Source organism: Anas platyrhynchos, chromosome 14 (assembly GCF_047663525.1).
Source record: "Anas platyrhynchos isolate ZD024472 breed Pekin duck chromosome 14, IASCAAS_PekinDuck_T2T, whole genome shotgun sequence".
NCBI classification, from domain to species: Eukaryota; Metazoa; Chordata; class Aves; order Anseriformes; family Anatidae; genus Anas; species Anas platyrhynchos.
In genome coordinates this window covers 19,098,392-19,110,616 of record NC_092600.1, presented here as the reverse complement: position 1 = coordinate 19,110,616, position 12,225 = coordinate 19,098,392, and the positions used below count along the sequence as shown (strand labels likewise).

The window sequence follows — 12,225 nt, the reverse complement described above, 5'->3', positions numbered from 1 at the left end:
GCAGGAGCCGCCCCCGGCACCGCTGCCTCACGGAGCCGCCCCCGGCCGCCGCTGGAGGTTTCTGCTCTCACGGTGCTGGGCTGCTTCGCTCAATCCTCCTGAAATACAGCCCCGAAGGAAGATGGTGGATACCGCATGCTGTGAATCAGGTTGCTTTATGTGCATAACAGGCATTTTTTCCCCTTCTGCAATCATACGGCAGGACGGAGGGCTCAAGGTAAAGCACGTTGGTCCCGCACTGTGAAACTCACCCTCGGGTGCTAACGTGGGACCGCATCTAATGATGCTCATCCCTCAACTGGTTCCAAGCCTCAGCTATTAATTGCCTTTACACCACAGAATTGGTGTGTTCACCGTGTCTGAACGTGAACCAGCTTCAAACAAGAGCCTGAGAGCTGGCAATAGTCAGTGCTAGAGCCACAGGACTTGTAGATCTTAACATCGGGGCTAGAAAAGAACCGTCTTTCCCTAAAAATGCTAGCCTAGGGCACACACTGAATTCGAGAATTCAATGTATCCAGCATTTGTTCCTCATGCATGCACGGATACCGAGGGAACGTTTGTTCTGCCCTGGGACACCCCCATGCAGGGAAACCTGCTCTCAGGCTGGCTGCTCCAATAAAGAGGCACGGCGCATCCCTCAGCCAAATGCAGTGCATATGGATATAATGGTGCACTCCATGTGGAAGAGAGAGTGTATATCCTTTTTAAGTTTGAAGCTTCTGTTGAGCCAAGCTTGGGATGCTCTCCGTATTTTATGATTTTGACTTGATGTGAACAGCCCCCTGTCTACATGGGTCTCTACCAGTAACATATCCTACCACCATGCCAGTCCTTGTGTGATAGAGATATCATCATTAAGTATTGGCACGGAGTACAAAGTCATACAATACTCTACTTTTTGAAAACTGTTTAATGATTTGCTATACACTTTTGACAGTACCACTTTTTGTCTGACCATGAGTTCTGGTCTATCTCAAATTCAAAATTTCAAAATTAAAAATTTCTTAGCACCTTCATTATTAAAAGTTTTTCTGCACCCTCAAAATCTCCATCTTATTTTAAGCAACTTGTCAAATAAATGGTTTCCTCTTTCTTACTTGTGTCTGTGTGTTTGCTTGAAAAGGGAAGGAAATGACTGTAATGAACAACAGTATTGGCAAGATGCAGAACCATTTGTGTAACATATTTAGGGATTGCTATCTAAGATTTGGGCTGTCTTACAATGGAGAAACAACCCAGTTCCTGTTTGGATATGATAATTACTTTTAGCTCTAAAATTATTACGAGATTACAAATACTACAGAGATAACAGAGAAACCAAAAATTTGGATGCCAATTGCAGATCATTGTGATTCTTAGCTTTCATCTTTGAACAGTGCAAAAGAATACCCAAATAACATTAAAACACGCTAAAGTAGTCTGCTATCCTTGTTGGCCATTGTGTGACACTGTATAAGAAATGGGCTATAGGCAATGTCATATTTTGTTTGTCTTGTCAACCCTTGACTGTAGCAATATATTCCTGTCACCATGAGCAATATCCCAGGCCATGTACCAAGAACTGCACTGAAGTGATTTTAAAGTACTTTGCTGTAAATGTATAGATTTTGCAAAATATACTTTCAGATGGGATAAGAATTTCCAGAGAGGTTCTCAAGTGAGCCAGTCACTCCAGCCCTGAGACAAAAAAGCTGCTGATTTATGGCAGCCCAGGAACTGCATCTCCGTACCATGAGTAATATGAACAACCCCTCTTTAAAAAGGGGTAAAACCCCACTTTAGAAGAAATCCTTTCACTGCATCTCAACAGGTAGGTATGCATACTGTTCTTTGGAAGTAATGTTTCCCAAGTTCTTGAGCATTTGGTAAGATGCAGTAATACTGGAAACACTCTGTTGAGAGTTGTTTCCATCTATAAAATTTTATTCAGTAATTTTCAGCAGAATCCTTGTAATAATTTACTTTGATGCATTTTCTATTTCCAACTTCTGTGAAGTTATAGATGCAAGTAAAATCAAACAGACAAGCCCAGTAAAATTCTCCCAAACAGAGTTTGAATGTACTCCCATCTTGGTTTCACTTGTCCTTTTAGGTGGTCAGATCATGTCAGCATCCATGCACCATACACCATCCTATTTGCAATCAGCCCATCAGTATAGAGATTGACATTACAACACATGCACAGAAACAAATGATTCATGGAGATGCACCTTGATTTTACTCTTCACAACCAATGGAATTTGGTTTTGTGTAGTGAAAATCATCTGGGATTTCCCGATTCCAATAAGCTTTGAATACTGTATATCTAGAAATCTCCAAAGTGGTAAAGCAACCTAAGACAATAGTGTATGACCTGCCAATTTTGGCCCTTAAAAACAGGTGAAATCATCAGTACTGTACAAAAACTGAGTGTGATAAATAGCTTAGGAAATAAGTATCACTTGATACAGTGAGAATTCCATTTATTTGTGAGAGGAAAGCAAACGAGAAGGGCAAGTAAGTCTCTATTTGGTTTACATCTTTACGTAGGACTTCATTTACTGGGGTTCAGATTTGTTCATTCTGTGACTCATTGCATGGTGTCCCGACAGGGTTAAAGACATTACAGATAAGAATTTAACCCAGCTCATGACCCAGATAGTTATTTGAATCAGAAAATGCTGTTATATCTTTTAATAAAAATATAGCCTCTTATTTTTTGTATAGCCTGGGATCAATATGCCTTACATGTATATAGAAAAAAGTCTTTTAATGTGAAATCAAAGTACAGATTCAAAAATGGAAGTAAAAGGTTGTATGAGAAGCACAAGTGCTTTGATTTAAGGCAATTGTCAGCAACTCAGTGGGGACTGGAGTGAAATACAAAATGTGCAGCACCTGGAATTATGATGGAATGAAGTCTACAGTCCTCATATGAGGCACCACAAAAAGCCCCATTTCCTTCAAAGTGGAGGAATAAATTAGTTTAACAGTTACACAGGCAATTTTTGAATTCCTCATTTTTGGTTACATTGGCATTTATATAGCTAGGAAATATCTACAGCATACACATCCTTTGACAAGAAGGCAGAGCAGGGCACAAGGGATGACTGCATAGGGTAAGGATAGTAAAACATTTAAAAGGCCACCCAAAATGCAGACCAAGATTATGTCAGTCTGTGAGTAAATCTCCTCCACTCTCTTCTCGTAAGATTCAGCCCTGAAAGCAGATTGCAGAAACCTGTTATTAAATTAATGGAGTGGCATTTGTCTGCATCAATTGATTGCAGGATTTGGTCTTCATTTCTAAGCTCTCTTGGACAGAGTTGACTTCAGAATTTGTTGTTGTTCCAGAATATTGTTAAAAACAACATCTGAGGGTTCTAGAGCTTTTAGGTTAGAAGCTTTTGCTGAAAATTGAAAACTATTTTATTTTCAAGGCCATTTAAGCTTTTAAAACCAATTTTGGGTCTGGTTTAAAAAAAAAAAAAAAGTATGCAGGTTTTAAGCCTAAATAGAGATCTACATATTTCCAGATGGATTCTTCCCCATTATGGCCATCACCTTGACCAGTTAAGGGGATGACACTAGAAAAAAAAAAAAAAAAAAAAGGCAAGATCTGAGATAGAAAAAGTAGTGAAGTGGAAGAGAAAAAAAGAATAGTAGAGGCAATGATGATATTTTACTGTGTTGAAGCATAAAGAAAGGAGAGCCATTTATTTAAAAGGGAGGCCAGGGGAAGAAAAAAACCACCTGCTCATTTAAAGTAATATTTAAAATGTGAAACAGTACTTCTATCTCAGAAATCAAGCACAGCTCTTACATGAGTTCTTTATTCTCTGGACAAAGGGAGACTACTGAAGTGATCATTGAGACTCCTGAGCTCTGTGATATCAACTACCAAATATGTTTTGATCCAGATTGAGACTTAAAAAATGTATCTTATTTTCCTGTAAATAAGGAAACTTCACAGGAGACTTTTAATCTAATTTGCCATTTGTAGTTGTAAGAGATTTCACATTAAAAATGTCTTAATAAATGTAAACAAAACCCAAAGAAACCAACTGTGACCAGAATATGACAGCCAAAACATAATCATAGGATCGATTTTAAAAATGAAAAATATTTTACATGTTTAATTAAAAAGATGCTATTATTTGATAAATTTTCCAACTCAAACAAGATCCTTATATTATCTGGTAAACAATCATTCTGGTTGAAAACAAGCAGAAAAACAGAGAAACTTAGTGACAGAGTTCAAAGAGAAGTATTATCAATGAACATAAGCAATAATTTAACTGCTCTTCAAGCATTTTCTTTCTTTAAGAAAACTAGGAGAGTACAGGTTTGTATCTGACTGTACAATGGATTATAGCTGTCCTTTTACTGGTGTGCTAGAAAGGGAGATGAATTTGCCATCTGCGAACACACAGAGCTATTACTTCCAGCCGTCTCTGAGAACAAATGGAGAACACACAGTGCTCCTTATCGTCTTGCACCTTCTTGCATTCCCACCCCAAATGACTCAAGCCAATATTCTTCCTTCCCCTCTACCTTAAAACCTTGGCTAGTCCTAGAGTACAGCATATGTCCTAAAGTGTTTCAGTAATCATAAATACATGGTTTGCAGCACATTTTGCCCTACTGGTGCTTTCTTACTTTGTGCATACAGGACAAACATATTATGGAATCACTACTTGGTGTACAAGTGATCTGCCCCTATTTGCAGATTCTGGAAGACAGAAGTTTCAAAGATGTTTCTGTTCAGCAGAAAGAGACCAGAATAGTTTGCTGAATTGATTTGAGAGTATTTTACAGAGCTATATCGCTTTTCTACAGAAACGGCATTATTACTTAAATGGTATACCATGGAAATGGACTTAAGGCCAGTCAAGATGGCAATGTGCCTGGCCAGCAAATGCAAATACACTATTTTGACTTGTCAGAAAGAACATTTTAAGATGCAACTTATGTGTACATATCTAAAGCAGTGCAAATTACTTAAAACCAGATGAGTGAATGAATATGAAAAACAGAAAGTGAAAACAGGAAATAAAATTAATTTAGTGTGGATTACACAGGTGCTGCAAACATGTCCTAGAAAAATAACATAGGAAAACAATTCAAAAGACCAATACAAAACAAAGCAAAAACAAAACAAACAAACAAAAAGACAATCCACAAGCAAACAAAACCACAAACAACCAAACAAAAACACAACAAAAAAACCTGTAGAATAATCCTTCTCAAGAAGCCATACACTGAACAAAACTTAGTGATACCATCCATATTTATCACTTTGCATCCAAGGATCTGTCTAAAATATTTCAATGTTTCTGTGGGTATTACCATTCACGCTCTTCTGCCACCCCATTTTGTGCTCATACTTGGTAACTTACAAACATCTATGATCTGAAGGAGGTCTCATTAATGCAAATGAGTTACTTTCTGTCATATTATGCCAAATCTACAAATGAGATAGATGAAGCTCATGCTGGCTAAGTGCCCAGGCCATTTCCTACTGAAATTAACAGTAAAAATCTACATTCAGCTCAGGAGTAGCAACATCAAGACCCATCTTACAAAGCACCAAATGGCAGAAAACTGGAAGAGTGCCCAAGAGCCCTGATTATCCAATCTTCCTACCTATATGGTCCATACCACATTTTCAGGGAAATTAAAAGGAAATAAGTTGCAAATTTTATCTAACAAGGTACTAGATAGAAATGAAGTAATCCTCATATTCTTATGCTTTTTGAGGCTTGATTAAAAGTAATACTAGTCACAGTATTGACTTTGTTAATTTACTCTCACAGGTGAAAAAAGGCAGCTGAGTAATACCTATATTTGATGTTACACAGCAAAGTAAGTACTGCTCTACATTTAAATAATGCTCATGTCTTAAAATGTCAATTTTTGACATCCTACACCAATGTAAATCAGGAATAACTCCACAAATTTCACATCATTATAAAAAAAAAAAAAAACAAAAAAAAACACAAATGAAGTTGAATGCAGAATAAGACCTCCTCTGTATAGTGCAATAATTATTCATCTTTGTGTATTTAGCTTAACTTTGGTTACAGCTAGCTGTTTAGCTCACTATGAAAAGCCAAGCATGCTTTTTGTAATTTACACAACAAAGCCTGACAATCTCACTCTGTATACATGAAAATCTTGTATATTGAGCACATCCCAGAGTTCAGTTAAGTCCAGAAAGAGAGAGACCTATCTTTCAAATACATTTTCGTTTCTGTAGTTACAGTCTGTAAATACTGGTCATTTGTATCACCATAAGGAATCAAGACACGTTTGAACATATCAAGAAATGAAACGCAAAAGACCAACTACAAAAAGCTATAAAAGGAAGAGTCCCTTTTTTTTTTTCTTGTTTTGAGTTTGACCAGCTTCTGCTTCCCTGCATTAGTCCCTATTATGACCTTTTACACTAAATAAAAGATAGTGTTAGCATGGTCACAACCTGTTGTTGAGGTTACAGATGAGAGTTCTCTTTACAGGGCAAGACTGATGTATGTTGCTGTCATATGCACTTGGCATTTTTTTCTGAACCTATCAATTTTCGGATGATGTTGTATGAGTCCATAGCCCCACAGGGGAACTTGCCATATGCACAGAAAGTATAACCATTATTCCACATATAATTCTGCATTAATAGTGTTTTTTAAGGTTATTACAATATAATTTTGTATTTCTACATAATATATTTTTTCTTTTAAAAGTATAACACCTCTAAAATAAAAGTGATTATTTCACCATTCAGTCTTTGACTTTGTTTTGAGGAAAAACAGAACAACTTTCTATTTCCTTTTATTTCATCACCTTCAAATACTTTTATGTATTTGCAGAAATGAACTTATCTCTTGGAAGAATGCATACACTCCAGGCATCATTATGTTTTGAATATTCTCATTAGTAATCCTGCCTTTCTTTTCAGGAAAAGGATTTTAAAGTTCTCATTCCTACGGCCTATACCAGAAGAGGAAAACGGTGAACAGTATGAAAAATCCTTTCAAAAATACAATAGAAAAATAAATACATAAATAACAATTTGCAATGAGAAACCTTAAGGTAAGCTTCAGAGTTTTTTTGAGAGAAGGTTTGCATTTTTGAAACAAGACAAGATAAATTTTTCAGTCAGTGCTAAAGACACATATATAAACGTATCTATAAAGAAAATTGTGTTGTAACAATTGGAATATATATAGTGTGTTTCCATTATATATCTAAGTTAGATATGCATATAACCTGAATCCTGAAAGGAAAAATGCAAAATGCAAGTCAAATATTGTTTATTAATATTACCTTTGGCTCTTATTTGCTTAAAACTGATGATGACTCTACTGATGACTATACATCCAATACACCATTAAAGTATTTTGAAGTCCACACTGATTTTATGTTGTCTTTTTTCACTGCACTGAATCATCATTATCAATGTGACAAGAGGCATCCTGCCTGCCTTCTCCACCCAAAAACTCCTGACTTTTCTCCACTAGATAGGCACTGGGTCACTACACAAAGCTCCTGATTCTGTGTACCTGATGGATAACTCTTATACTAAAGTGGTGTATCCTGAGCCAAGTTAGCAATGTTTCTAAATAAGTTTTGTTCTGTTCTAGTTCAGATGTCAGAACCTAGGATCATGCACATGCTACTACAAGAGACAGGTTATAAGAGCACCCCTACAGCTGAAAGCATTTGCTGGTCTTCAGAACAAGTAGGATGATCTATAACAAAGTCTGCTAGGAAAATATCGTACCAAATATAAATTAGTTGCATGCCACATCACAACATAAATTGGAAAGACAATTTTGAAAGTAATAAACAATCGCATCTTAGAACAGCATTTTCTGAAGCATGCAGGAGAATAGGCTATTCTTGACTTTGCTCTAAGTGACTTCCTGAAATAATTCATGTAAATAAGTATGGTTGAAGTAGTATGGAGTAAATATAATTTATTTAAACTTGGCATGTTTTGTGAGATCAAACTAAAAGATAATATTGTGACATTGAAACTCAGGACCCAGTTACTTTTCAAATGAGTAAACTACAGCAGTTATGAAGACAATGAAGAAAACTCAATGGAAGCTAAAATCTGTAGGAATCAGCCTGGACACTCTCCTTTTAAACATTTAGTGAGTATATCTGAAAATGTTTGTATAGCAAAGTAACACTTTTTCTGAATGGAACTGTCAAAGTTAAGGCTGGAAGATTCTAAACAATGTCTGGCTAGGAGGTAGCAATTCAAATATGATTGCCAAAAATAGGAAGAACAAATTACGGTTAAAAAAAAAAAAACACCTTTGGAATCTTTGCAGAATGCATGTGGGAAGCAAGTACCAATATAAATCTTTAAGTGAGACATCTTTTGTTTTGTTTTTCATTTAGTTCTTTAGATACAGTGAATAGGAAATATGCATATCCATATATATATTACATGTATTGTTTAGCTTGGAGAAAAGAAGATTCAAAATTGTACTTTACAACTACCTCAAAGGAGGTTGTCGGGTGGTGGAGATCGGGCTCTTCTCCCAAACATCAAGTGATAAAATGAGGGGAAATAGCTTCAAGTTACACCAGGGGAGGTTTAGGTTGTATATTAAGATAAATTTCTTTACAGAAAGGGTTTGGAATAGTCTGCTCAGGAAGTGGTTGAGTCACTATCCCTGGAGATCTTGCAGAAATTTGTAGACATAGAACTTAGTAGCATGGTTTACTGGTGGACTTCAGTACTAGGTTAAAGGTTGGACTAGATGATCTTAGAGGTGTTTACCAACCTGAATGATTCTATCATTCCATATAAGAGAGAAAGAGAAGCACTCCCAGAGAAAGAAATATTAAGTATAAGAGCAGTGAATGAAACAGCGATAAGATTTTTATGTGAATTACATGACTTCAATAGTTTTGAAACAACTGAAGACTGCAGTAGCAAGCACTATCAGACAACCTATAAAAGTCAGAGTTAAAATTTTTTATGTGCATACACGAGACTAAGTTTTGAATGAATTCTGTTTCTCTGACTGATGAGCACTTTTCACAACTCTTGACAAATTAAAGATAAAATGAAAAACTGGTAGATAGTATTTTTAGGCCTTTTAAGAGTAAAAAAAAATATTTCAGGTTACAGCTGAACATACATAGTATGCTATGTGGATTCTAATTAAGGACTCATAAGTATGCTAATATTACAGTAATTATTTACACTAAGAATGCTAAGATAAATATAAAATAACATGCCACTTCAAAGTAACTCTGTTAGTCAGATGAAGCATATGCAAAAGGCTGCAACTTTCCCAAGAACACAGGAGGTGTCCCTATGCAGGGCATGCAGGATGAAACTAGGCGATATCTAAGGTCCCTTCGAACTCGCACCATTCCACAATTCTATGAACAAACAGGAAGGCAAAACTAGAAAGGGGAACACCCATTCTCTGCTATGAATGCTGGACTGTAATTCACATATAATCATAGGATTAGACTGCAACAAGATGCCAAATCAGGTGCATCACATGGCTTCATACCTCCCTCTTAAGTCCTGTTATTGACCACTGAAGCAGGTAGACCACTATCCTATTGTACTTATTCTATTCAGAACTTAGGATAAAGTCTTTGCTTGAATCTTTCATGTCTAGATGCAGTATGCAGAGAACTTATGCTGTTTTTAATTGCTGCTAATTTTGGAGTCAGTCCATACTCTTCCTCATGACATAATTCAGGACAGATTTAAACGAATAGTAGGGAATCAAGACATTTAGAGTAGGCTACAAAAAAGTTCTGCATTACTCCTATCCCACTGAAGTCCTGTTTTGATTCTTCAAGAAAGATGGTAGTAGTACATTAACTCTCGACTTGTACCTTTCACAAAAAAACTCATACATTACAGTATCTTTGACAGGGCTTCCTGTGGAACTATATTTAGCCTAGGTATTAGAAGCAGCATGAAACTCAGTGTGCACTAATTACTTAGGCTTCTCAGAAAGCACTTGCAGGCCACACTGAGCTCAGTGACACTGCTGATATTTGAAACACATGCTAGCCTAAAAGTAACCACATTTGTGACTGTTGCGATTGCAATATAGGGGACCTTTTAAAAAAAAAAAAAAAAAAGGTATTTTGCCTTTTATTGCAAATATCATTGTGCTTGAAAACAAGACATCAGGCAGCTGAAGATTAACACAGGCTAGACATATGTGCATTATGTCATGTCTGACTTATCTTTTCTATATAGTCATGTATAGAAAATAGGTACCTATATTATGTGTATATACTTTTAACACTTCTGTCATCTTCATTCCTTTGCTTCATCTGAAATTTTATATTATGCACAAAACAACTGAATCATGAATAACAAAGACATATTATTTAATTCTTTTAGTGGAGACCAGCAATTATTATATACTGACTGTTCAAGGGTGTTATTTTTGTAAACAAGAAAAACTAAATGAGCATAGAATTCATCATTAGGAAATGGTCTCTTATTCAATTAATGCACATTCAAGAGAGCCCCATATGCATGTGCTCTAGTCAGTGAAGTACTGCAGGAAAATAGGAAGAGATCTCCCAGGGTGCAGCACACCCTGCTTTCTCTACCATATGCCTTCTAAATATGTTCCTCTGTGTCGCTATACTCACAAAGCAATTTGCTGATTCTTGGCAAATTGATTCAGATACATGAAAATTTTATTCCTAAAGAACAGGCTTTACTTGTTAAAAAAAATAAAATTAAAACAACAACAGAACCCATTCAAAACATTGTTACAGAAATGACCAGTCAATTCTGGAAACAAATACATACTTTCAACATTGTGATGCTGTCCTTTACTTTCTGGAATAGTTCCATTAAATGCTCCATTCCTTTCCAAGGTATTGGATTTAAGAAGGTGCTGAAATGACCTACCAAAGCTTAAAAACCTTAAGATACTTCATGATGCATGAAACACAGTAGCAGTATTTGGATGAGGTCCTACAGGCAAAAGTTATTATAAATTTAAAGAAAGCATGACATAGATTCATGAAAAATTTAGCCATTAGCTGCTTTGAGGTGAGCCTAAATGCACATTAAAAAATTGAATTTTCAGGAAGAAAAACATACGTTGCCTGTTTGTTTTTAATATAAGGTTAGAGAAATCCTAAAGGGTTGGAATAATGAATCAACTGCTACCAAGTCACAAATTCTAAGCAATATACTAAAATTGACTTCTGCAGCATACATCTTAAACATTCTATAGGTTATGTGACATATTGGGGTAGAAAGTTGTGTTCCTAAAGTGACTTTTTAAAAGCCCTCCCTATATCCACAGAATTAAGGAATTATTAACTAAGAGCAGATGGGGAAGGAGAACACAGGAGAAAGAAACATGTGATTTATATAAAATGCAAAGAACATTAAAACACTTTAAAAGGATATTTGTGTGTTTAAAGAAAGAACAAAAGATGAACTGAGGTGAAGTGAGGTTGGATAAAGGTAAAAATCTTATGCAATAAATTAGTACCCACAGGTGATGTGCATGATTAGAAATTCAAGAGCTGACATTAGCAATTACCATTAGAAACTTTTTGATAACTGAAGAGGTATCAGTTGATTGGAAACCAATGACTTGTTTCAGTACTTAGAACAGCTTTCTTAGAACTGTTTAAAATAGGTACACATCTGCAAGTTCTGCATACCTTTACTGTGGGCTTTAGAAACACAAGTTTCAGTTTGTATTTGTCTATTTGCTTCCTAAACTTAAAATTGGTAAGAAAGTATTTTTTCCAACAAGATAGGAAACCTAAATTTATAACCACACAGCTCATAGATCTCCTAAGAACTGCGCAGGTCTGGGGGTAACAATGTAGTAGATAACATGTACTAGTCCTTAACAGCATTTTGCCCAGGCATGAATTCCACACTACTTTGTCATGTTTTTTCTCAACTTGTGCTGTCAGTCTCAATTCACAATTGTTCTGGAAAGTACTCTTAAAACCAGTTCTATGGTTTGGCAAGGTTCATTTTGAGTCCAACAGGCAGAAATAATAAAGGAAAAAAAAAAAAGGATATAAGTGATTAATAATAAAAGTTGCCAGGTATCTTAAAGACATCACATTAAAGGCATCACATCTATTTATGTAATGCGCTCTATTTGAAGTATCAACTGGTTAAGTGTCTCAAGACTGAGCTTGATTTTTAACGTATATATAGCGTGTACAAGTGTTCCGTATTAATCAAGAAAGATTTGGAAA

The 12,225-nt window shown here is 35.8% G+C and overlaps 1 protein-coding gene across 1 annotated transcript in view; it reads right to left on the bottom strand.

Moving 5' to 3' along the window:
• GABRB2 (gamma-aminobutyric acid type A receptor subunit beta2) overlaps nt 1-12,225 on the bottom strand; it is a 181,839-nt gene that overhangs the window by 161,783 nt on the left and 7,831 nt on the right. The gene's annotated exons all lie outside the window — the stretch shown is intronic.